Below are 25,709 nucleotides of genomic sequence, written 5' to 3' on the forward strand. Positions count from 1 at the left end.
ACGGAGCCCTGGGACCCTTGAAGAGCCTATAGGAAAACTAAGTAAAATAAAAGCTCTGCTCACAAGCCTGCAGATGCCTCCCAAGTACTAGAAAACAATAGGATGATGAGAGATGACAAAACTGAGATAAGAATATGTCATTATAGAACAAGAATAAATATTTTAAAAAGAAACTTCTAGAAATGAAAGACATTTAAATTAAAAACTCACTGCAAGTGTTAAACAACAGATTGAACCACGCTGATGAGAGAAGCAATGAACAGGTAGAGCAATCTGAGAAAACCCTCCTAGAATTCAGTGCAGAAAGGTAAAGATTGGAAAATATGACAAACTGAGAAAATGTATGAATGGAGAAGCAAACGCAAAAGTCTAACATAAGCCTAGTGAAGGTCCCAAAAGGAAGCAAGAATGTGAATGTAGGAGAATTGCAGAAACACACAAATCCAGACTTAAATAATGACCCAGCATTTCAAGGTGATGGCAGGATAGACACAACTGGATTCACCCCACAACGAACAGCAGCAGAACTGCAGAACACCAAAGACGAACAGCAAACCCTCAAGCCTACCAGGAAGAAGAGGCTGGTGGCCTCCAAAGGGATGACAACTGCTGGATGGCAAGCTTAACAGCATTATGGCTAGGCAAGAAGATGCTGTCCAGAGAGTGAGGTAACATGAGTCAGCACTGAGCTTCCTACACTGGGAATCCAGCACTCTCCAGGGAGGGAGCATTACAGACATTCACAGACATGGCCTGAAGAGGGGAGGGTCTGAATTATTTGAAAAACAGAAAGGGCTAGAGGTGTAGCTCAGCGGTAGGCATGTGCTTAGCATGCACAAGACCCTGGGTTCCATCCCCAGCACCAACAGAGGAAAAACAGAACTGATAGAAAAAAGAGATAATGATTAACATCATACTTTAAGTTTGTACATTAAAAGAATCTGAGTATAATTTCCAAGAGGAAAGAAAAAAAAAAAAAAAACTACATGATATCTGAACTAGAATTTATAGTGAGGGTGGGGAGCAAGATTGGTCTTAACATACAGAAGGGAAAATAATGAGAGGGAGAAAAGACACAAACTAAAATTTAGCAGTTAAGGAGGGTACATAACTAATTACCTTACCAAAAAAAAAAAAAAAGGATTACAAAAGAATACTATAAATAATTATATCTAGGTAGCTTATTAACAAATTAGATGTTACATATATTGTTAAATTAGTTTTCAAATTAGATACATCAAATTCTAGAACATAGATTAAAATGAGTAAATTCCTACAAAGACACAAATTACCAAACCTGACTCAAAAAATGAGAATATCTGATTAGACCTATAATAAATAAAAAGAATAGGGCTAGAGATATAGCTCAGCTGGTAGAGTGCTTGCCTCGCAAGCACAAGGCCCTGAGTTTGATCCCCAGTACCACAAAAAAAAAAAAAAAAAAAAAAAAAAAAGAATAGTCCGTGCACAATGGCATAAACCTATAGTCCCAGTGCATGGGAGACTGAGGAAGAGGGATTCCTGGAGCCCAGGAGTTCAAAATCAGTCTGGGCAATACAGAAAACCCATCTCAAAAGGAAGTAAACAAATACAAAGATTGTACCATCTATCCCACCATAGAAACAACAAAAATTTAACTTTATCAAAACTCTGGCAAACAGTTAAAGGTTTACAGTCATCAAATGAACCCTTATTAATAAAAAGGTAACTGGTACCTTGTAGGAGAGCTTGTGGCACTTTAACTTACCCTGGCTCTATCCCTACTCCCTGGCTTAGCAGTGGTCCTGAAGATAAGGGCCCATGTGTCTAGTGTGGGTTCCTGGTGCTGGAACAGAGGATTTTATTCTCAAAGAACTGTGGCTATCTGACCCGTCAATGGCTCCCTGAAAGTTTAATACAAGGTCTTGCCCTTATATTGCCTAACTTGGAACTTTCTCAGAACAGAGATGGGCTTAGGAAGGGCCTTTGTTGAAAATGTAACAAGCAAATGAACCAGTCATTGCAGTCTGGGGCAAAGGATATTAACTGGGGCAAACAACTGACATGCCAAAGGCCAGAGAAGAAAAGCTAGGGAGTCAGATGTTTGGAGAATAACAGCTTTGAAAAGTTTCCAAACTTGCATTCTTACAAAGTTAAATATAATCTCATCATGTGATACAGCAACTGCGCTCCTAGGTGTCTGTCCAATGAATGTGAAAATGTATGTCTATGCAAAAATCGCATGCAAACATTTACAAAAGTTTTATTCGTAACTAAAAACTTGAAGCAACCAAGATTCCCTCAAAAGGTGTGAATAAACTGTGATATATCCAAACAATAGAATATTATTCAGCAATAAAAAGTAACAAGCTCTCAAGGCCACAATGACACGGAGAAACCTTAAATGTTTGAGAGAAGAAAGTCAGTATGAAAATACTACATATTGTATGATTCCAACTATATGACATTCTGGAAAAGGCAAAACCATAGAGACACTTAAAAAATAAGTGGTGGCCAAAGTTGGGGGTGAGAGAGGGACAGGGAAGAATAGGTGAAGGACTGTAGGGATATTTAGGAGATACGGAACTATTCTGTATGCTATTGCAAGGTTGGATACAAGACATTATACATTATACTGACAGAATTACATACCGCCAAAGGTGAATTCTAATGCAATATGAACATTAGTTACTTAAAAATAAAAGCTTTCACATATTAATGGGAATCCAGAAGGCCATGTGCTCAGAGTGGAAACACATACATAAGACCTGAGAAGTCTCCAAGCTCTCCGTCTGGCTGACCCTTGCTTTGTGAAAACAGGAAGTGAAGACTACCATAGAGCTGTGATCCACCTGAGTATTGAAGGCATGCCCCAATAGTCAAGTAGAACCCAGCTAAAAAGACTAGTAGTTCTGTTGTTTTTTGGCTACAGACATTTAAGGAAATTCCTGTTAAGCTACTAGCTTACCACCAAACTAACAGAACAGAATTTGTTGATCACATAACAAAGCATATAGTGGTTATTAAAAAATAGTTTTAAAAGTCACTAAACAAACAGTTACAACCCACAACAAGGAGCAACAACCAATCCTGAAGGTCTGGAGAGAATCTGACTCCCACAGTTATCAGATTATAATACTAAAAATGCTCAGTTTTTCAACAAAATATTAGGAGGCATACAAACAAACATTCAAATGGTCATCCATTTCATACAAATGGAATCATTTAATTTGTCCCTGGTATCTTCTGCTAAGCATGATGTTTTCAAGTTCTGTGACATGTATCAGTAGTTCATTCCTTTTTAATGACTAAACAACGTTCCACTGTCTGGAGAGATCAGTTTGTTTATCCATTCACCTGTTGATGGACACTCAAGTTGTTTCCATTTTTTGGCTATTATGAATAATTACTCTAACACCTAAATGTTCAACAAGTGCTTGGTGACCCACTGATTCCAAATCTAATGGACCCTGGAATAACAGGAGTTTGAGCCTAGATTTCTAGGCCATTGGTTTCTACTTTTATAAACTTTTCATATTGATATATAATAGAATAGCTGCAACCATAATGTCTGTGTTTCACTTTGTATATCTACCTGTATATCTATGTGTATGGAACCTCCCAAGGGAGCAGAAATTAAAGGCTGAATACAAGTCCATAATACTTGACCCCACAACTCTAGGACCCAAGTGTTAGAAAAGTAGGTCAATGCACACGCCACACTTTAGTAACCCCCAGTGTGATGCAGGACAGCACCTGGTAATTAAATCCTCATTTCAACAGCAACACCTATGACTACTCTGAGCAAATGAAACAAATGCAGTTGATTCTCTGTACCTGCATATTCACATCCAAAGATTCAACCAACTACAGATCAAAAACATTCAGAAAAAACCCTGTGTACTGAACATGTTCAGGCTTTTTTCTTGTTATCATTCCCTAAACAATACAATATAACAGCAACTACCTTATATTAGGTATTATAAGTAATCTAGAGGTGATTTAAAGTACGTGGGAGGATGTGTGTAGGTTATGGAAGTGCAAACACGAGCCCACTTTATTTAAGGGACTTGAGCATCTGTGGAGTTGGTGTCTACAGGGGATCCTGGAATCCCCAAGGATCTTGAGGGATGACTACTATAAAAGGCAACATGTGGTTCAGGTTTGGCCACCAAACCTTTTGAGATTTGAGACAACTGATTCTCCGAGTTTTCTGGGTTTCCAAAAAGCAGAAGAGGGAGGCCAAATTGATTTCTCCACCAATTCCAGAGCTGCTTCTATAACACTGCCACTGTCAGTACTCTGTAGGCGAAAGAACTGATCCCCTCCCTCACCACCTAATAATAAAAACAAGCTCATAAAAATCACACTTATAAAGCACTTTCTCTATGCCATGTATCATGTCAAGAGTTTTATATAAATTAATGCATGCCTCTTATAACAACCTACAGAAGATTCTATTATTATTTTACAGATAAGAAAAGTGAGAATAAATATTTGTCCAAAGTAACATACCTAAAAGGTGGTTAAGCCAGATCTTTTTAAAAAATATTTTTTAGTTATAGATGGACACAATATTTTTTTATGTGGTGCTGAGGATCAAACCCAGTACGTCACACATGTGAGGCAAGCGCTCTACTACTGAGCTAAAACCTCAGCCCTAAGCCAGATCTTACACCTGGATATTTGGACTTTGGAGCCTTACCCTATACAGTACAGATTCTCTAGAAACTAAACAGTACACCACACTGTTCCAATTATAAATTAGGCTGAGGGGTATGGAGAATGTGTCTAGATTTCCCAAGGGCCTAATCACCTACCTTCCAACACACTCTCATAATCCGCAGAACAAACTGATCTGGTTACAACCTCAGGAAGAGCAAGACCAAAGTCCAGGGCCGTGCTTTGATATTTACAACATTTTCCAAATAATAAAGAAAGCCCCTGAGGTGATATTGAACACCTCATTTATATTAACAAATAAATTCAACAGGCTGTTTTAGCACCTTCTACAAATGGAGCTCCCAGTTAGTCCCCATGAGTCCAGGTTCATGAACCCAGACAACTTTTCAGATATTCCCAAGGGCCTAAATACTCTTTCCAAGAATTTTCTAAGTTTCTGTTTTCCTTTTCAGGATAATCTAAAAGAAACATAACACAGTGTATGTATATCATTGAATGATCACCTTAAAATTACAGTGGTTTCAATGCTTGGGTATGTTTACCATTGCACACATTCTAGAAGGACTGCTTTAATTGCCACCAGCTAAAGAGAAGAGGATAGAAGTGGATTTAGTTCATAATATGCCTTTGGGCTCGACTACAGGCCAACTGACAGTGGTATGAATGGAGGTTTGCAGCACACAGCTCAAATGGAAAAAGGATGGAGAACTGAGACATCACAGGGTCTTAGTTAAAGGCAAAAGGCTTAGAATGACCGTAAGCAGAGTAACCATTTCAAGAAGCAGTGAAATTTCAGCAAAATAGCTTCCCTCTCATTAAATTAATGTTGGTAATTTAAATTGCACTGGTTGGGCTGCTTTGTTTGCATTTCATTTGCAAACTGATTTCGGCTTTAGAGCTACACAAGAGCTGTAAGTTTTAGATACTTGTGCCTTGTTGTATCATCATTGTTGCCTTATTTAACAATTTAAAGAACAAATTAACACTGGGAATCCAAAGAAATTTAAATTTTTTTCTTAGCCAGGCAAGGTGGTAAATGCCTATAATCCCAGCAACTTGGGAGGCTGAGGCAAGAGGATCACAAGTTGAAGGCCAGCCTTAGCAACTTAGGCCCTAAGCCTTAGTGAGACTTAGTGAGACCCTATCTCAAAATAAAAATAAAAATAAAAAGGGTTGGAGAGGTAGCTCAGTAACAAATGTCCCTGGGTTCATCCCCAGTGACACCCCTCCCATTTTTTTTTAAAAAGCTTATTGTTTCACGACTAATAGATATAAAAGAGTGAAGGGATTGTTGTTCTATGAAATCCTACAACTTTTCCTTAATTTATAAAGAAACGAGGATGCTACAAGTTTTTGGGAAAGAAAACTAAATATGGTTCCAAACTGCAGAAATAATCCATAGGAGATAAATGGAATTCACTGTCACATTATTTAAAGGGAGGGAACCATCTAAATGTCTACCTGGTCCACAAAGATATTATATTTATTGCAATATATTTAAATATTTTCCAATTAGTTATCAAGTTGAAAAATACGGAGTGACACTATCCAAAAGAAGTGTCTGTGCTGATAGAAATGTTCTAAACCTACACTGTTCAATATGATAGCCAAGAGCCACAGGTAGCTGATAAGCACTTAAGAAATGTATCTAGTACCACAGTGGAACTAAATACTTAATTTAGCTTAATTAAACTTACATTTAAATAGCTATGAGTAGCTAATGCTTGCCACATTGGACATTACACATCTAGAGTTTTTCATTAAATTAGGCTTTCTTATGCTCACTTCAGCAGCACACACACTAAAATCAGAACAATACAGGGAAGATTAGCATAGCCCCTGCTCAAGGGTGACATACAAATTCATCATGTGTTCCATATTTTTTTAAAAATTGGACTTTCCTACTTCCATTTTAAAATCTGGAAAAAAATCTGAGGATCTGTCAACAGTGAGTCCACATTCTGCAAAGCCACAACTGGCTGCGGCTGAGAAGCTGGAGCTGACTTTAGACATTAGCCTTAGCCACAAGAACCTACCCACCACTCCCCATCTCCAACACCCTCCTACTTCACTCATCTATGTGCCCTACTAGGACTCTGGAGACATCTGAGTGTTGACCCTGCTAAGTGCAGTTCCTTTGACCAAATCCTCTTAACTCAGCTCTGCCAGATGAAACTTCTCAAAACCAGGCCTATAAGTCATCTCCACCATAGATAACACTCCTAACATGACAAAATTTGAGATTTCTCTCTCCCTTGAACTCTGATAAGCATTTGCCTGAAAATCCACTTACCACCTATTGTAAGGGGCCTTGGAAACAATAATCTTTTAGGTTTTCTATTTTTCTCAGATGATATGCTCTAGGATGGCTGGAAATCTGCCGTAAGTGTCTGTGCTTCTGCACAGCATACTGCCTGGCACAGAACTTTGATTACAGAAGGCTCTCAGTCCCCTTTCCACTGATGAGTGACAGGATTCCATCATGCACTTCTTTTCTTCTCTGAAAAGCTCCAACCTGTTGTTCCGTCAGCCTTTTTTCTTTTCTTTTCCCCCAAGTACCACCTTTTCCGTTCTGTCTCTGCATCCTCATTACCAGGGAGTGACCAACTCAGAGTAACAACAGGTTGGAGCTGAGGGGCAGGAAAGACTTGCCGTTTTCACCCTAGTTATGCTATTTATTTCCCTATATTTCCACTCCAACTATAGTAAATGACAGACCAACTTTGTATTTTGTTTGGCCTACACAGTGTTTTTACAAATTGAATTAGTCATCAACATTTCTCTTTAATGGAGAGATTTCACCCACATATGTGGATTTCTGGCTTCTCTTGAAAATTCTAAGATTTGATATTCCCTGACAGTTAACAATAGAACAGAGCTGAGGGAAACTGTCATCTCTGAATAGGGCTCTTGGCTTCCAGTTCCCATAATTCTCACTTATCTTCCTACCTGGCTCTTACAATAGTCATCATTATAATAACAATAAGATCAGCAAACTTTTTGAAGCTTTATTATATGCCAAGTACTACTGCAATCACTTATATATCATCTTATTTAGTTTCCACAACACCTCTTTGAAGTATGTACTCTATTATTAACTCTATTCCATGGGTTATGTAAATAAAGCCTGGAGAAGTTAAGTAACTTACCCAAAAGCAGAGTTAGGATTCAGCCTTGAGTAGTCCAATTTCAAAGCCTATATACCTAACCACTCCACTATGTTATTAGAGATTGGGATTCTTGCCCTACATTCTGCATATACATTTGTAAGTTGAACAATCAAGGAAGACTCTGTCCTCTAGCCATGTAACCAATATATAATTTTGATCAGATGGTTAACTCATTTTCTCTGATCACTCATTCAAAGAGTGAATTTGTTTTTACTGGGAAAGAAAAATAGGAAATCAAAAGGATACATAAAAGGGAGAATCTTTACAAAGAGTTAAATAAAGGAGAAAAGAAGACGCCCAAGTTTCTTAATCTCCAAAAGTGGATCCTAGCAGAAACAGCAGATAAGCATTAAAATCTAAAATGACAATTTTTATAGTAAAGTGGATGCAGGGGAACTCTAGGAGCCCTCAACTCTTTCAGGGAGTGGGTAAGATCAAAACCATTTTCATGATAATATTGACGCCTTTTCATTCTCAGTGAAGCTTCCCAGGGATTACAAACCATATATTTCAAGTGACTAAACGCTGAAGTTGATAAGAGAATCAGAATAACTGTAAAAATGTAAATCAATACCATTCTTCTTACTAAATTTTGAAATATAGTTTTTAAATAAAAATATGCCAATTAGAGCCAGGTGTGGTGGCCCATGCCTATAATCCCAGCAACTGTGGAGGCTGAGGCAGGAGGATTGCATGTTCAAGGTAAGCCTCAACAACTTAGTGAGACCCTTTCTCAAAATAAAATAAAAAGGCCTTTGGCTATCGCTCATTGGTAAAGTGCCCTGGATTCAATCCCTAATACCAAACAAAAACAAAATCAAAAACAATGTGTATAGCCTTTACAGACTGGCTCCTTTCACTTAGTCAATTGTATTCAAATGTAATGGGTTTATTATTGTTTTGTGTGGTGCTGGGGATCAAACCCAGGATCTTGTGCATGTGGCTAGTGCTCTACCACTGAGTTGCACTCCCAATCCCCTAATTACTGTTATTTTTAAATTAAATAATAAGGTTAGAAAAGGAGTTCAGTGGTAAAACACTTGCTTAGCAAGCCCAAGGCCCCAGGTTCAAACCCTAGCACTGCAAATAAATAAAGTAAGTAAGTAAGTAAAAAATAAGTATCTTGAAAGTTTATTAAACTAACAGCAAATATCAGTAGATATAGTTTGCAAGGGCAAAAACTCCATGGGAACCTCCATAATTTTTAAGTGTAAAGGAATCTTAAAATCAGGTTAAAGAACTGCTTGCCGTTCCAAAGAGCAAAAGTCGAGTGTACACATGTGCCCAGGTGGATATCTTGGATAGAAAGAAACCCTAAACTAAAAATTCCAAACTTGTGGCTGGCACACCTATTTTGTAAGGCTCTCATGCTGTCTTATTCAATTCTTAAACTACTAAATTCATTGCCAGCATTTAAAAACCAGAAGTTTTCACAGTTTTTTGGCCTCTTCTCAAAAAAAAAAAAAAAAAAAAAGAAAAGAAAAGTTATGGCACCACTGGTCTAGTATTTCCACTTAGTTATTTCCACTGTCTGGCTTCACTTGATGAGGTACACAATTTGGTTCCCCCTCTTGATCCCTCATCTGCCCATCCCTGTAAGGACATAAATTCCTACCCTTTGCCAGAGAAATAAAAACCTTTTTTGCAGTAAACAATAAAAAAATTCACCAATTTTAGTAAATGTCTGCATTCCTCCAAAGAAGTCAACTTGCATAATAAACAACACTTCATTTTCTAACTTCCCAAAGCAGCAACTTGTATGGTCTCATAATTGGTACAGAGACTCTGGATTGATTAGAAACTCTCCTGAAGAAGAAATGGATCCAAGTGACAAAGTAAGCGTCTTTGGACAAGTGCAAAGGAAGGAAACTCACCAGAGGAGCAAGGGAGTGGATCTCCAGGGAACAGAAGGGCCCTTTAAGTCCCACAAGGAGGGGGTTCAAGTGACAATCAGACCTTGGTTATTTCTTCCTGGAATGCTGGGTGGTAATTTCAGGACACTCATCCAATTTCTTTTGCCCTGAAAGCAGGTGGTGGAAAGGAAGGGACCGTCAGAACTTCGGTCCCCAAAGAAATCAGGGCAAAGGTGATATATGGGGGAAAGACAATTTTTGGAAGAGGGAAGAAAGCAATACTAAACTGGGGAGATAAAGTGGGGGAAAAGGTTTTATGATAAAAATGAAGTTATTTTTCTTTTCTTATTTCCCCCATGGGGAAGGGAACTATAGAATTTTGCTAGAAGAAACCTAATTGGGGTGGAACTGGTGATAAAAAGGGATTTTTGTTGGAAGGGTAGGGAGGGGAACAAGGTTGGAGAAATAAATATTAGACGAAAGAGAAAATGGAAAAACTGAGCTGGTTTGTTCTAAGTGGAAAAAATATTCCAAAAAGAGGAGTTCAGAGTGGGAAAAAAGAACTTTTGCTGGAAAGTGCTCCTGAATGGAGTGTGTGTGGGGGGGAAATCTGGGTTAAAAAAAAATAGTTTTTGTTAGAGGAAGTTCCTAAAAGTATGGAGAGGTGAGTAATCAAGGAAGATAGGACAGATTTTTGGTTTTGCTGGAAGAACCTACAAAGAGAGAAACCCGGGTCCCCTAAAGCGGGGCTCCTGAGGAAGGGGGGTTTTAGCAAGAGGGGCCTGGAAGCGGGTGGCAAATGCAAGGCCGAGATGCAGAAGATGCGGAGGTTGGGCAGGGCCCGCGGCGCGAGCTGGGGAGCTGCGAGGGGGCAGTTGGGGCCTGGGGGCGGGGTAGGAGAGAAAGGGGTGCAGCGGACCAGGGGCCCTGAGGAGAATCTCCTCCCAGGGAGAAGGTGCAGCGCGGCCTGGAGCTGTTGGGGTGCAGAAGGTGCGTGCGTGACGCAGGGTGAGGGGCGCCCCTCGAAAGAGCGGCGGGCCCCCTAAAAAAGAAATACAGACACGAGTGAGGCTGTAAAAGGGGGAGGGGGTGAAATAAGAGGAAGGGGCGGGAAAGGGGGGCAGGGAGAAAGGGGAGGGGGCAAGGGCAGCAGCAACCGGGTTTTACCCGACCCCGGGGGCTCGCGCGCCGGGCCTCGCGCTTCGCGCCTCGCGGGCCTCGCAGCGGCCGCCCGGCGCGCACGCGCAGCCCAGCCAGCCCGGCGCTCCCCTCTCACCCGCGGCGCGTGCGCGCGTGCGCGGCCTCGCACCGCCCAGAGCGGCCTCGCGCCATCCTCGGGCCGCCTGGGCTCCCAGCGCGTGCTGCTCCACCACTCAGCCCTGGCGGCTCTGGCGAGGGGCGGGGCCGCGCGGAGCGGGGCCTGCCATGGTCATGTGACCCGCCGCGGGCGGGAAAGAAGGCGGTTGGTCGCCATTTTGGGAGGCGGGCGGTTGAGGGCTGGAGAGGGTGCTGGCCTAGCTGGGGAAGGGGCTGCAGGGGGAGGGGCTGGCCCCCCACGCCTCGCACACGCACCGAGGCCGGGAGTCCGGCGGCCTGGCCATTGTTCCCGCAGGGCGGCGTTAGAACGCAGTGGCCCTGCGCCCGCGGTGCACAGCTCCGCAGTGGGGGCCTGGCGGAGCGGGGGCGGGAGCCACCGTGGCCGGCCGCCGCGGGCGTGGGGATCCGAGCGCTTGCGAGCCTCGGAGGCACGGGACCGCCACCCGCTTCTGTCGGCAGGTGCGGGTTCTGCCGTGTTAGGACGCAGTGACCCGGTGCTGCCTGGGCAAGGAGCCGGAGCCTCCAGCCAGGCACCCGGAACCCTGTGTTTAGAAACTGAAGGCGCGGGGTTTGGAGACCCCGGCCTGGGGTGGGAAGGGGCACGACAAAGAGCATGAGGGTCCTAGGGGGTGACGGCTATTGTGACGGCTACACAACTCGGCACATTTGCCAAAAATCTTTGAAATGTGCACTTAAGATGGGTAACGCGTAAATTACATCTTAATAAAGTGTCCCTCGCTTTGATCCTGGGGGAGGCAGCAGAATGGAAAGGACAGGAAGGCTACTCTGCCTCTGAGTCCGGTCGTGGGCACACACCGAATTCCTCTTCTAGGTGCCGAGATAGGGTGTCCGGGCCGGCATCCTTGCCCTCCGGGGAGCTCAGGATGTAGAGCAACAGGTTCAACAGAAATAAAAGGATTCCCAAGCGCTGTTCACAGGTTCTGGTAGCCATGTTCTTTTTAAAAGGCTAAAATAGGGGAAATTAACCTTAATAGTATATTTGGCCCAAAATATTACTTCACTGTTACCAATATGTAGATTTTAAATAATCTAGAAAGTGTTTTGCACTGCATCTTTAAAATCTGGTGTATATTTCACATTCACAGGGCATCTTAATCCAGTCTCATGTAGCTGGTGTCATTGGTATTGGACAGCATACCTCTCCAGAGGAGAAAAGGAAATATTTATAATGCAATGTTGTTATACTTTTTTTTTTTTTTTAATGAAAGAGGATAGAGAGTTTCAGAGGGTGCTATTTTATTCAGGTCAATAAAAGCCTCCCTGTGATATTACATTGAGCCAAGACCTGAAGAAAACTACAGAAGTGTCTGGGAGACAAGAACAGCAGCAAGTGCAAAGACCTCTTTGAAGACAACAGAGAGACCAGAATGGCCACAGCCATGTGAGCAAAGAAAAGAAGAAACTAGGGACAGATCAGGTAGAGCCTTGTAGGTTATGCTAAGGCAGAAATTAAACACATAGAAGCAATTTAAGAAAGATTCTTGATTTAACACACATTTTAAAAATATTTAATTTCAGCCCTATAATCCATCCCCTGGTGGAGGAAATAAGGACCCCAGTGCTTGGTAGATGAGAGTTCAAAGAACAGGACTTAAGCTCCTGAAATAAATTAGCAATGCATAAACATTTAACACTTTAAGGATGCTGACAGAAGATACTTGCAACACAACACAAAGAATTCACATTTAGAATTTATTTTTTTAGTTGTAGATGGACACAATACCTTTATTTTTTTTTATGTGGTGTCAAGGGTGGATCCCAGTGCCTCATGCTAGGCAAGTGCTCTACCACTGAGCCACAACCCCAGCCCCAGAATTTATTATAAAAACTTAAAATGAATGAAGCAATCTAAGTTTAAAAGAATAAAAAATATTAAAAGGAACCTCATTCAGGAGGAAATCTGAAATCAGAGTCAACCATAGTAACAAGAGGATGCAAATTAAAACCATAGATTCTGTGACACACCAGTCTGGCAAATTTTTACATTTTATTTTTCTATCAGGTGGGAAGAAACTCAGGAGATGTCGGAAGTGGTTGAAATTGGTATAGCCACCCCAGAGAATAAGTTTGCCTTTTTGAACACCTTAAAGATGTGACATGTCCCATGCACCAACAATCCCACCCCCAGAGATCAACTCAAGGGAAATTCTTGTTTATGTGCCCCAGGAGATGTGCATGAGAGTAGTCTTAAGCAGTGATGTTTATAGTAGGGGAAAAAATCTGGATTGGATCCTGGGTCTTGGAAAAAGAAAAAACAATTTGTGGAAAACTAATGAGATTAAAAAGGCATTGGTGTAAATACTAGTGCAATCTTCAAAAGACTGAAATTTAGTAATATATCCAAGTTGTTTTTGGAGTTTCATCAAATGTACTGTGATAGCATAAGTTGCTAACATCAGGGGAAGCTGGGTGAGGAGCACAGGATTCCGTACTATCTTTTCAACTTTCCTATAAATCAGAATTATTCGGAAAGCACTTAGAGATAAAAGAGAAAAGGAAAGAAAATGTCTTAGAAGACTGGATATATGAGTCCGATTCCATTACTTACAACACAGATGTGCTTCTGTTTATTTAGAAAGTTTCAAGACAGGTAAAATGAACCAAAATACACTTTAAGGAAATGATTTTATGACAGAATTATTTTTTAAAAAACATAAGATAAAAAGTTTGGCAAAGTTTAGCACCTTGGGGGGATGATAGAAGGGCCCACACCAGGTCATGGAAGAAAATGGACATTGGTTTATATTAAGCTGAGCCTGTCGTTTTGTTTTCTTCCTCATGGCATATATATTAGGTTTTTAAAAACTTCTACTCTGAGCCAAGCACTGTGAGATGCCTGTAATCCCAGCCGCTTGGGAGGCTGAGGCAGGAAGATCACAAATTCAAGGCCAGCTTCAGCAACTTAGCGAGGCCTTGAGCAACTTAGTAAGATCACACCTCAAAATAAAAATAGAAAAGGGAGAATGTGGCTCAGTGATTAAGCTCCCCAGGGAATCAATCCCTAGTACAAAAACAAAGCAAAACATATAAAATCTGTATTCAACTCAAAGCAAAGATTTTTTTTTAAAATCTATATTCAACTCAAAGCAAAGATTTTTTTTTTTAAGCTAGGAAAGCAAGACTTTGGCCTCTGAGAAAAAAAAATCAGGTAGTTCCTTCTGACCCCTCCCAGCCTCAAAAGCCTCCTCCCTCTGAGGGAGACAACAATAAAAGGAAGAGGGGACACTAGGGACAAGGACAAGGAGGTGATGACACAATCAGAGGTAGGATTTGACCCCAGGAACAATTTTTTCAAGTATTTGTTCCTCTCTTTAACAGACTAGCCGGGCATGGGGCGCACACCGGTAATCCCAGGACTCAGGAGGCTGAGGCAGGAGGATTGAGCACTCAAGACCAGCCTCAGGAACTTAGCAGGACTCTGTCTCAAAAAAAAACAAACTTTTTTTTTTAAAAAAAGAAAAATACTAAGAATCTCCCAGGTTCCTCAGTGGAGCTGGAGGCAGACAAGAAAATAAAGACACAGGACCCTGGTCACAGGGAAACTCCTTGGGGGAAGTAGGATTTCACCCCAGAAAGGATTCAAAAACTGTTAGCGAGGGGCTGGGGAGGTAGCTCAGTTGGTAGAGTGCTTGCCTTGCAAGCACAAGGCCCTAGGTTCAATCCCCAGCACCCAAAGGAAAAAAAAAAAAAAAAAAAAAAAAAACTGTTAGCGAACACTGAGGATCTGCTTTCAGCCCGCCCTGGTGAGAACCTTTTCTGTGAAGGGGCCAAGGCTAAGGAAGGAGAAGGAAGAGGGGCTTCATTTAGCAAGACAACCGAAACCCAGGGAAGGGATGAATAAGGTCTTGTTTTTAAGGTTTGTGTGTGGAGCAGTGTTTCCCATCAAGACAGCCCTTCTGGAAAGAAGCAGCTCAGAAGTCTCAGTCTCAGTACTAATCACAATGGGCAAATGTGGAGACACACCCAACACCCATCAAGAGGGCAACAGATAAACAAAATGTGGTGGATCCATGTGAGGGAATAGCATTCAGCCACACACAGGAGCGAAGCACCAGTGCATGTCACCACGTGGGTACAGAGAGTGCCATAACCTTGAAAAGAAAAGAAGCTGGTCATAAAGGACCACAAATCATATGATTCATTTACATATCAAATGTCCAGAATGGGCAGGTCCAGAGACAGAAATGGATTGGTGGTTGTCAGGGAGTAGGGACAGGGAAGGGGAGGTGACTTCAGTGGGCATGGGGGTTACTTTTGGGGTGAAGAAAAGCTCTGACTCGCATCAGTGCTCCAGGGAGGCAGAGGCAGGAGGATCCCTGGGGTCTAGGAGTTTGATACCAGCCTGAGAGACTCCATCTCAAAACAAGCAAACAAATGAGACTTGCCCAGGAAAGTGGAACAGCATTTCCCTGGAGGAATAAAACTAGCAGCCACTGGTGGCGATCGTGGAGGAACAACGTGGCTAGCTGGGTAAACACCAGGCCCTCCCACAACGCCCTTACCTCGCTTCAGCGATTGCAAGTCACTAATGAACGTCTTGGTGATGGTTTTGTTTTTGACACACAATAATTGCACCCTTTTACAGGGACAGTGTGATGTTTTGAGACATGTATACTTCAGTAAGTGATCAAATCAAGGTAATTTAGCGTATTCATAACATTTACAGTTACCTGGAGGTGAAACATTCAAAATCCTTTTTTTCTTTTTTTTTTTCCAGTACTAGAGATTGAACCCAGGGAGGCTTAACCAGAGTCACATCCCAGCCCTTTTTTATATTTAGAGACAGGGTCTCACTGAGTTGCTTAGGGTTTTGCTAAGTTGCTGAGTCTGGCCTCAAACTTCAATCCTGCCTCAGCCTCCTAAGCTACTGGGATTGCAGGCGTGTGCTCCTGTGTCCAGCAAAAGGATTTTTTCTAACTATTTTATACATTATAAAGTATATTTCATATATTCTATTTTCTATTTTGGATTATTTTTTGGTTAGTTTTCATTTTCCTGTCAGATCATGCTCCCTGAAGCCCTAGTGAGCTTTCATTTAACACTGTGCCCCCACAGCACCTGGCAAGACGTGGTCCGTAATACTAACAGATACTATTATTGCCACTCACACCTGTAGTTCCAACCACTTGGGAGGCTGAGGCAGGAGGAAAGTTTGAGGCCAGGCTTGGGAGACCCTGTCTCAAAATAAAAACTAAAAAGGACTGGGGATATAGCTCAGAGCACCCCTGGGTTCAATCGCCAGTATTACAAAAATAAAAAATAAAAAATATATACACATACACATGTATATGTATATTTATGGATATATATGCATAGTAACAGTATGAGTATATTGGGATGACCAACTCACCCTGGTTTTCCCAGAACTTACTTGACTTTAATACTGAAGACCCCATGTCTCCAGAAACTCCTCCAATTCTAACAATTTGGTAAACATGGTCCCCTTAATGTAATGCCTACTATTATAAATAGCTAATATCAAGCTCTGCATAGATTAACTTATTCCTCACAACATCCTGATGAAATAGGATATTATCATCATTCTATTTTCCAGATGAAGAAATGGGTTCAGAGAGGTTAAGTAACTTTCTCAAGGATACACAGTTTAGAAGAGTCAGTGGTCTGAATGAGCACATTCTTTTGGTCGTCAACTTACATTGCCTCTTCTGGCTGGTTCAGTGAATATTTGGAAGAAGGGTGAAAACTGGACTCAGAAATTTAACCATAGGAGCATCACCCTTACTGTGTCTTATGTATATTAACTTGTTAAATCCATATGCTCTTTATGAGGCAGATACCATTATTATTCCCATTTTAAAGTGAGTAAACTGAGGCACAGAAAGACTAAGTAAGTGGGGGAGTCAGTATCCAAAAGCCTCTCTTTGAATCCTGACTCCCAACTCGAGTGAGTCCTTCCAATTTCTTCTAAGCTTTGTTTTCTGCAGCATAGATGGGGTAAGACCATCTCACTGGGAAACCACCAAGAGAACATGGGAAGACTCTCAGGAAAGCCTCACTGTGTCATGAACTGCTGAGCATGTGGTAATGGTTAAACACTGGGGAGAAAGGCTGAGCAAAGGCCCTGTGGCCACATGGCACAGGCAGTCGGTGTGGCTGTGCTTGCATTGCTGTGGGAGACAGAGTGTGGTGTGTTTGTGCCCTGGATCCTGGACACCTCTGGAGTTTTTTTCCCTCCCGGTCCTTAATAAATGTGCCATGACTTGGCCACAAGGCAAGGCGTTCCTCAAGTGATCCTGGCTTACCTGGGTAGAGGCAGTGTGACCCTCAGGAGGCTTGCTTGACTAGGGCTTCCTACCCTGGGGACCTGTCTCAGAGTAACAGGGACTTAGAGGAACTACCTTTGCTAAAAGCAGTGGCTCTTTACTTGGTCCTGCAGAAGCACAGTGGGTACTAAGAGGATGAAGCCTGGCGTTGCTACCTTCATTTTGTACCTGTCTACTCGATCACCTTAAACTTTAGATATGTGCCCGTCAGCTCTGCACGTAGTCATGTTAATCATTTAAGGAGTGTTTATCTAAAAACTAGCAATAAAAGGTTTATTAGCCCTAAATTTACCTAACCTCCCGTCCCCTTCAAGACCGGGGCCCAGATTGGCAGCCTCCTGCCCCAGATGCCTGGAGCGGCACCTGGAGGTCTCAAGTCATTGCCCTGCAGGGGAGCCCCTGGGTGAGACGACCCCGCTGAGCGGAGAGCTGTCCTCGAGGAAACCGGGTTGCCTGCTTCCGGGATCACAGGTCTGACAGAGCAGTGTCCAGAGCAGAAGGTGGAAGTCATCCCCTCCAGAGATAAGAACTTTGCAGCAGCCGCCTCACAGAAGCAGAGCTGAGATGACCAGCAGACCCCAGTGTGACAAGCCTGCTTCACCACACAGCCCTCTCCCCCCGCCCCCTGCCCAGCTCTTCCTCTGTGTAAACCCACAGCTCCTGTCAGCACCCGGAAAACAGGGCTGAGATGCTGGATCTCACTTTGCCTTCCCAACACGGCCGTGTTGATTACTTCCATTAGGAAGGTGGAAACAGGAAGTTAGAACTGGAGAGGAGCAGAGAGCACGTGTGGGCCACTCCTTCGATGTACACACATCTGGAAATTGAGGCTCAGAGAGGGGAAGGGTCTGACTCCAAGTCACACAGCAAGTGGATGCCAGCTATCCTGACTCCCAGACCCGCACTCTTCCTCTCCCCAGAGTTCACGTCCAGAGGGATCTGGGTGATTGTAAGAGCAGGGTGGGGATGGGGAACTGGGCTGCTGGCCACATGGCACCAAAGGAGGATTAGGGGGCACTTGCCACCACCACCATGTTGCTGAACCACAACTCTGGGGACTGAGGAATCTCAGAAACAAGGTTCGTTGAGCTACTTCAGAAACTAGCTAGAAAAACCAGGTCCTGGGACAAGTTCCTGCAGCTTCCAGCAGCAAGGCGGGGCAGCAAGTGGAAAAATAGCCGCCAGCAAAGAGTGTTTTAGAACAAAAATGTGGGGGGTGGGGGATATAGCTCAGTTGGTAGAGTGCCTTGCATGTGCGAGCCTCTGGGTTTGATCCCCAGCACCACAAAAAAAAAAAGTGGGAAGGAGCCGGTTGCAGTGGTGCATGCCTGTAATCCCAGCCTCTCAGGAGGCTGGGGCAGGAGGATTGCAGGTTTGTAGCCAGCCTCAGCAATTAGTGAGCCCTGAGCAGTTTAGTGAGACTCTGTCACAAAATGAAAAATAAAAAGGCTGGGAATGAGACTCAGTGGTTAAGTGCCCCTCAGTTCAATCCCCAGTACCAAAAAAAAAGAAAAAAGAAAACGGCTTTATCTTAGGGTCCGGGCTGGGGCTCAGTGGCTGAGCACTGGCCCTGCACATGTGGGCAGGCATTAGACCCTGGGTTCCATCCCCAGCTTCACGTCCACCAAACCAAGATTCATCCTGTGATGTTTTGTTTCATGTCCTGCTTTTCCCAATTGTCCCGCCTTTAATTACAAAGGAGACTGCAGGGATGGTGGACTCACTGTCCTCCAGGAGCCTCTCCTTGGTGTGACCACACTGGACTCAACCAGCCGGGCCCCACACACCCAGGCTCTGGATGACTCGGTCGGGCATGTGACTGGTCGCTGCTTTGTTTTAAAGCAGGCCTGGTGATACCAGGGAGCTGCCAGTGTGGGAGTCACTGTGGCCGCAGGAAAATCTGCCCGTTCAGAAGAAGATGCTCCATCCTGCTCTCCAGGGACAGCAGTGGACACAGCCGCACCTGTGGTCCTGTCTGTGTGACCCCCCACCCCCACACACTTGCATACACACCACCCAAGCTGCTCACGCTGGCTCACCCTCCTGGGAGGGTTCCCTTAATGAAGAGAGTTAGCCACAATCCTCAAACCAATGATCCTGTTAGGAAAACAAGGTAGAAAATGAGGTGAGGAGGTCCAGATTCGTACTATGAGAAGTGCAGGCATTTGGGGAACAACCAATGATAATACTGAAGAGGAAGAAACAGGGAAGCGGAAGGAAAACCAACAAAAGGGAAGCCCCAGCAAAGCTAAGGGAAAAAAATGTTCTCCAGGAGGGAGGGGGTCCACCCTGGCCTCTGGCTCCTCCTCTCCTTTGCCATTTCCGGTTATCTTCACCCCCAGGACATTGCTCAGCCTTCCTTCCCATGATTCATCTTTTGAATCACTTTCTTCAAGCATTCTCAACCTCCTCACCACTTGTATCCTCCAAAATACTCACCTGGCCAAGGTCCAGCCATCTGTCCTCTCCCAGCCAGCTGGACCAGCGGGAAGAAACCACCCAGCCAGCCTGACGGGTTTTACCTGAAGCAGAGAAATCATGTATCTCCAACCAGCACAGGGCATTCTCTCTGGGTCTCTGCTGAGCTTTCCCCACTTACCCTCCACTGATGACCAGATCCCTACTTCCTATGCAAACAGAAGCCATTGGATGGGATAGCCCTTGCCACCCACCGCAGAGCCCTGGCTCCCCACCTTCTCTTCTTTCATTGCTGCCTCCCAGATGAGGCTCTTTCCACCCCCAGCTCCTGGGTTCCGCCCTCTTGCTCAAGGACCCAGGTGGTCTTCCCCCCTCCTTCCTTCCTTCCCCCTCTCTCTTCCCCTCCCCTCCCTTCTTTCCCATCTCCCTCCTTTTACCCTCTAGGTTGCGGGTCCTCTCCTCCTTTTCTCTCCTATATCATCCACCTCCTTCCCCTTCTGCCAGACTGTATGAGTCAGGCTTCTCTGGGGGACAGAACCAATAAAATATTACAATTATACAAGAGGATTTATTAGATTGGCTTATACGATCAGAGACCAAATAGTCCCACCAGGGCGGTCTGCGGGCTGGAGACCCAGAGAGACCAGTAGCTGCTCAGCCCAAGAAGCTGGAAGCCTCAGAACAAGAGGGATGGAGGGTACAGCCCCAGTCTGAGACTGGAGGCCTGAAGCCCCTGGTACAAGTCCACTCCCAGAGGCTGAAGAATCTGGAGCCTGGATTCCACCGGAGGCGGCGGCAATAGCCGCCGCAGAAACCACATCTGCTCCGGAGGGTGGAAGGTGCAGGAGCACGAACTTCCCCTTCTGGCTTCTGGTTGCGTCCAGGCGCCCAGCCTGCTGGGTGTTGCCACCCACTTCCCCAGCCCCCCACTCAGTTCACTGACCTATGTGCCCATCTTCTCCGGAAACACCAGGAGACACACCCAGAACTGTGCTTGCCCGATTTTCTAGGCATCTCTCAATGCAGTCACCAAGAACATTGTCACAAAGCCCATACCTATCCCGGTCCCCAAATGTCCCTGCCTCTCCCATTTTTTGGTAAAAGAATCCCTCCCTTGGGGACCTATAGATTAACTATTTGTGCTAACAAATCCCAAGGCAAAACAAGGACTTTGTTTGGATTCTGATTGTGACAAATCAATAATAGTAACTGCAAGACAAGAGAAGAAATCTGAACTCTGTATATTCAATGATGTAAAAGAATTCCTGGGCCTCTCTTAGGGGGAGCATGGGATCGTGGTTATGTTTTTAAAAACTGGCCTTCCAGGCCGGGGTTGAGGCTCAGTGGTGGAGCACTTTCCTGGCACGTGGGTTCGAGCCTCAGCACCACACAGAAAAACAAATAAATACAGTTATTATGTCCAATTACAACTGGAAAAAAAAAAACCCTGACCTTTTCTTTGGAGATATAAGATGTAGATGAAATAACGTGACATCTGAGATGTGTTTTAAAGTAGAGCTGGGGAGCCGGGGTGTGGCTCAGCGGTGGAGAGGCTTGCTTGCCTCACAGGCACAAGGCCTGGGTCAACCGAGAGGAAAAAAAATCAGTGAAGGAATCAGAATACAACTGGCCCTTCACATCCCAGGGTTCAGACTCAACCACCCATGGAGTGAAAAAAAATTCCACCTACACAGAACATGTAGACACTTTTCTTGTCAGAATTCTCTGAACAATGCAGTTTAGCAAGAATTCACACAGCCTTGACCTTGTTCTGAATATTACGAGTCAGCTAGGGATGATTTAAGGCGCACGGGAGGACGTGGGCAGGTTAGGTGCACAGGAGAGGCATTTCACATGAAGGCCTTGAGCACTCCCATCCGGGTTTCTATGGGAGTGGAACCGATCCCCCCTGGGTACCAGGGGACCACCACAATCCAGCAGGTGAGAGGGAAGGGTAATAGGAGGTGCCAGAAATAACACGACAGGGAACTCACCATTGGCAAGGCCCAGTGAGAGTTATGTGGAATTGGGTGCATCTTTTATTTTCTATATATTTGAATCTCCCTATTAAAAACCCTTTAAAATCCCCCTCCCTTAGCCCCATCCCCAGCTGCCCCTGCATTTCCTATGCAAACTTCCAGAAAGAACTGTCTACCCTCCATCTCTTTCTCCAAGCGTCTTGTCAATTATGGAAAAAATTCCAACTTACAGAGCAGGACAGAAAATAATGACAATAATTATAGAGAATAAAATCCATCGTGGCTCCTTCCCCTGGTGGCCTCAGGGGAATGACTTTATCTCCCTGTGCCTCAGCTTCCTCCCCCATGAAGGGGGAGTGATGAAACCTACTTGTAAGGTTGTCTGCTGTCAGGACCAAAAAAGGGCCAGTCCTGAAGCCCTTGGGGGGCCAGGACCCCAGGGTCGGTGCTCAGCATATCGCACAGGTGTCACTGTGACCCTAAGGGTTAGTTCCTTGTTGTTGTTGTTGTTGTTTTCAGGTGCTGGGGATCGAAACCAAGGGGGCTCTACCCTTTTTTTTTTTTAAATTTTGAGATAGGACCTCACGAAGTTGCAGAGACTGGCCTCAAACTTCCAATCCTCTTGCCTCAGCCTCCCCAACTGCTGGGATTACGGCTTGTGCCACTGCACCCAGCTCCTAGTCCCATTCTTCTGAAGAGATAAGGGGGGCTCAGAGAGGCTTAATCATGTGCCCCACACCACAGCTCCTAAATAATGGGGTCCATCTGTCTAACTCCGTATCTCTTCCTGACTGTGAACTTCATCTTTTTCACTGGTCTCTCTGCTTCCCCTCTTCTTCCCCTTCCCATACAGTCCCCTCCAGCCAACCTGCCACCCCTGGGCCTCTGCACCTGCCCGACCTTCCCCACTGACTGTTCATCTGGCAGGTCTTGTGGTGACCTCCCTCAGGAGGGCTCCAGCCCCCACAGCCTCATGGCTGGCTCCAAAGGTCAGACCTGAGACATTCCCTGGTGGCCTGTTTTAATGGCCATGCATTGATTTTAATGCATATTCACAAGGAAAAAACCACCCCATCCGGCCTGTGAGTTCACAGCTGTTGCTGCTTAGGGGGAGCCGAGTGGGAGCTCTGTGGGAACCTGCTTAAGGAGAAAGAAAGAAGTTGGTTGAAAGAACAAATTAAAGGCACAGACAGAAATGGCAGTATCTGCAAAAACTGAGATGTGGTCCTTTAGGAATAAAGGGTTCGGAAACCCCGGGGGCCAACTTAACTCTACCTGACCTTGTTGTGGCCGTTGGGCTTTTATCTACCCCAGGGCAAGGATTTTTTATTTATTTATTTATTTTGTCTCTTGGGTTGTGAGCCTGTGAGAACAGGGCTGGGCCTGCCTGGTCATTCACATGTCCCTGGTGTTGCCCTCCCAAGGTAGGCACCGGGCAGGCGCCCATGAAGAATGTGCTGGAAAATAGGCAACCAAGCCCTGGGGCTTGGACTTTGTCCTGCAGGCACCAGGAAGCTGAGGGAGGGCTTTACTCAAGGGAGGGTCAGGGTTGAGCTGTGCCTTAGAATGCCCAGTTTCCCTCTCTGCTGCGGGACCAGAAGACCCACACCCCTCTCCACCCAGCCTTTCCCACCCTCCTCTTCTTCCTCCTCCTCCAGGAAGCCCTCCCAAGCCCAGGTTGGGTCAGGCCAGGGCTCCTGGCTCCTGGCTCCTGCAACTCCCTGACTCCCTCATTCCAGCCCCTTCCATTCTGGAGACCCAAAGCCCTATAGGTGGGTCCCAGGGTCTATTAGGATACCAGAGCAGGCTCTAGGAAACACTGTGGCTAGACTTTACCCTGTTGCCACTCCCCACACTGGCATTCCTGTCCTTCACCAGACCCTCCCAAGTCTTTGTTGCTCTTCTAGCAAACACTGCCATATGTATTATTTTAACAATAAGATGGGCTGGGTGTGGTGGCACATGCCTGTAATTCCAGTGACGTGGGAGGCTGAGGTAGGACAATCACAAGTTTGAGGCCAGTCTCAGCAATTTTGCAAGACTATATACTTGGCTAGGCACATGTCAGACACCTGTAGTCCCAGCATTCAGGAAACTGAGGTGGTGAGGTTACGTGAACCCAGGAGTTCAAGACCAGCTTGGGCAATACAGTGAGACCCCAGTTTCAAAAGAAGAAAAGAAAGAAAAGGAAACAACCACACATGTGCAACACCTCTACCTTCTTACCTACGTCTTTAAAATTCTTTTTATGGTGGTAAAATACACATAACATAAAATTTACCATTTCAACTAGTTTAAAGTGCTCAGTTTGATGCATTAATACCTTCACATCCCGGATGACCTTCACCACTGTCTAGTTCCAGAACTTTCCCATCGCCCCAAAAAGAAACTGCAGTCACTCCTACTCCTTCCCTCAGTCCCTGGCAAACACTAACCTGCATTGTCTCTTTGCATCAGCCTCTTACAGACATTTCACATAAATGGAGTCAAGTCATGCAATATGTGTCCTTGTTATTTTTATTTTTTTTGTGGTGTGGGGGATGGGACACAGGGTCTCTCGCATGTTAGACAAGTGTCCTATCACTGAGCTACAAGCATCCCACCCGGTAGCATTAAGTTTTCAAGCGTTGTTGCAGTGAGTGTTAGCACTTCGTTCCCTTACATGGCTGCATAATATTCCCTCATAGGTACCTTCCACGTTTTGTTCTTCCATTCATCCATAGTTGGGCAGTTTGGTTGCTTCCACCTTCTAGCCATTGTGAACAGTGCTGCCGTGAACATCTGTGACAGGGATGGCTTGAACACTTGTTCTCAGTTACTTTGGGTACATACTCCCAGGAGTGGTCATATGGTTATTCCAGGTGTACTTTATCGTGGAACCAAGTAACTCCTCTCCAGAGCGAAGGCACCATTTTCCATTTCCAGCAGCAGGGAAAGAGGGAGGCGATTTCTCCACCTCCTGTCTAGCACTTGCCGTTTTCCCCTTTTTGGATCCTGCCTATGCTCATGGGCAGGAAGTGGTATCTCATTGTGGTTTTGACTTGAATTTCCCTAATGACTTATAACACTGAGAGCATCTTTTCAAGTGCTTCTTGGTCATTTTCTCATCCCTTTTGCAATGTGACCTTAGCTCCCACCATCTTCCTGAACCACCATTTCCACATTCACAAATCGCTAGGCCCTGGGTTCAGCCTCAGCATTGCAAAAAGGAAAAAAGAACTGAATTCCTGTTCTTTCTCTCTCATCAACTTTGGATACCTTCCTCTTCTCCAGTCATGCTTTGTCTTCGTCTGCCTTTTCTGGAGAGAAATGAGAGAACTTAGGCCAGTTATTTAATTCTTCTGTGCCTGTTTCTTTATCTATGAAATGAGGATAGCAGTTCCTACTCCAAGGCCTTGATGAAGACTCATTGTATTTAAAAGGCTTAAAAGTGACTGGTACCAACTTGGTGCCAAGTAACCATTTGGTGGGGGAGGGGAAGGAAGGCCTAGGGAAAAACTTTTCCACTGTGAAGGTGCTCAGAAGAATAGAAGAGTTGGCTCTGGTGTAAGATTTTAGGAAGAACAAATTCTTTTATTAAAAAATGAATGAGGGCTGGAGCAGAGCTCAGTGGTAGAGCACTTGCTTAGCATACTGGAGACCTGGGGTTCAATCCCCAGTACCAGGAAAAAAAGAATCTTCCTAAAGCTTCATATAGTTTTGAAGCTGGGCATGATGGCACATGCCTGTAATCCCAGTGACTTAGAAGGTTGAGGAGGCAGGAGGATTGCAAATCTAAGGGCATTCAGGACAACTTAGCAAGACCCTGCCTCGCAACAAAAGATAAAATGGGTTGGGGGTGTAGCTCAGTGGTAGAGGGCCCTTAACTTTGAAAACAAGATATCAAAAGAAAGGTTTTTAGGAGCGGTGTCCTGGGTGCAGAGTACTAGTGAATAGTACAAATTTTGGAGCAGGGCTCTTGAGTTCGAATCCCTGCAACACATGACTTTGACAATCTGGTTACCT

General features: G+C 44.5%; 1 non-coding gene across 1 annotated transcript; it reads left to right on the forward strand.

Moving 5' to 3' along the window:
* Nucleotides 1–6,439: 6,439 nt before the first annotated feature.
* LOC124967661 (U6 spliceosomal RNA) lies at nucleotides 6,440–6,546 on the forward strand. Its single transcript, XR_007105582.1, has one exon. It is a non-coding gene; the product is annotated as a U6 spliceosomal RNA (small nuclear RNA).
* Nucleotides 6,547–25,709: the final 19,163 nt, after the last annotated feature.

This window comes from Sciurus carolinensis, chromosome 16, assembly GCF_902686445.1.
Source record: "Sciurus carolinensis chromosome 16, mSciCar1.2, whole genome shotgun sequence".
NCBI lineage: Eukaryota > Metazoa > Chordata > Mammalia > Rodentia > Sciuridae > Sciurus > Sciurus carolinensis.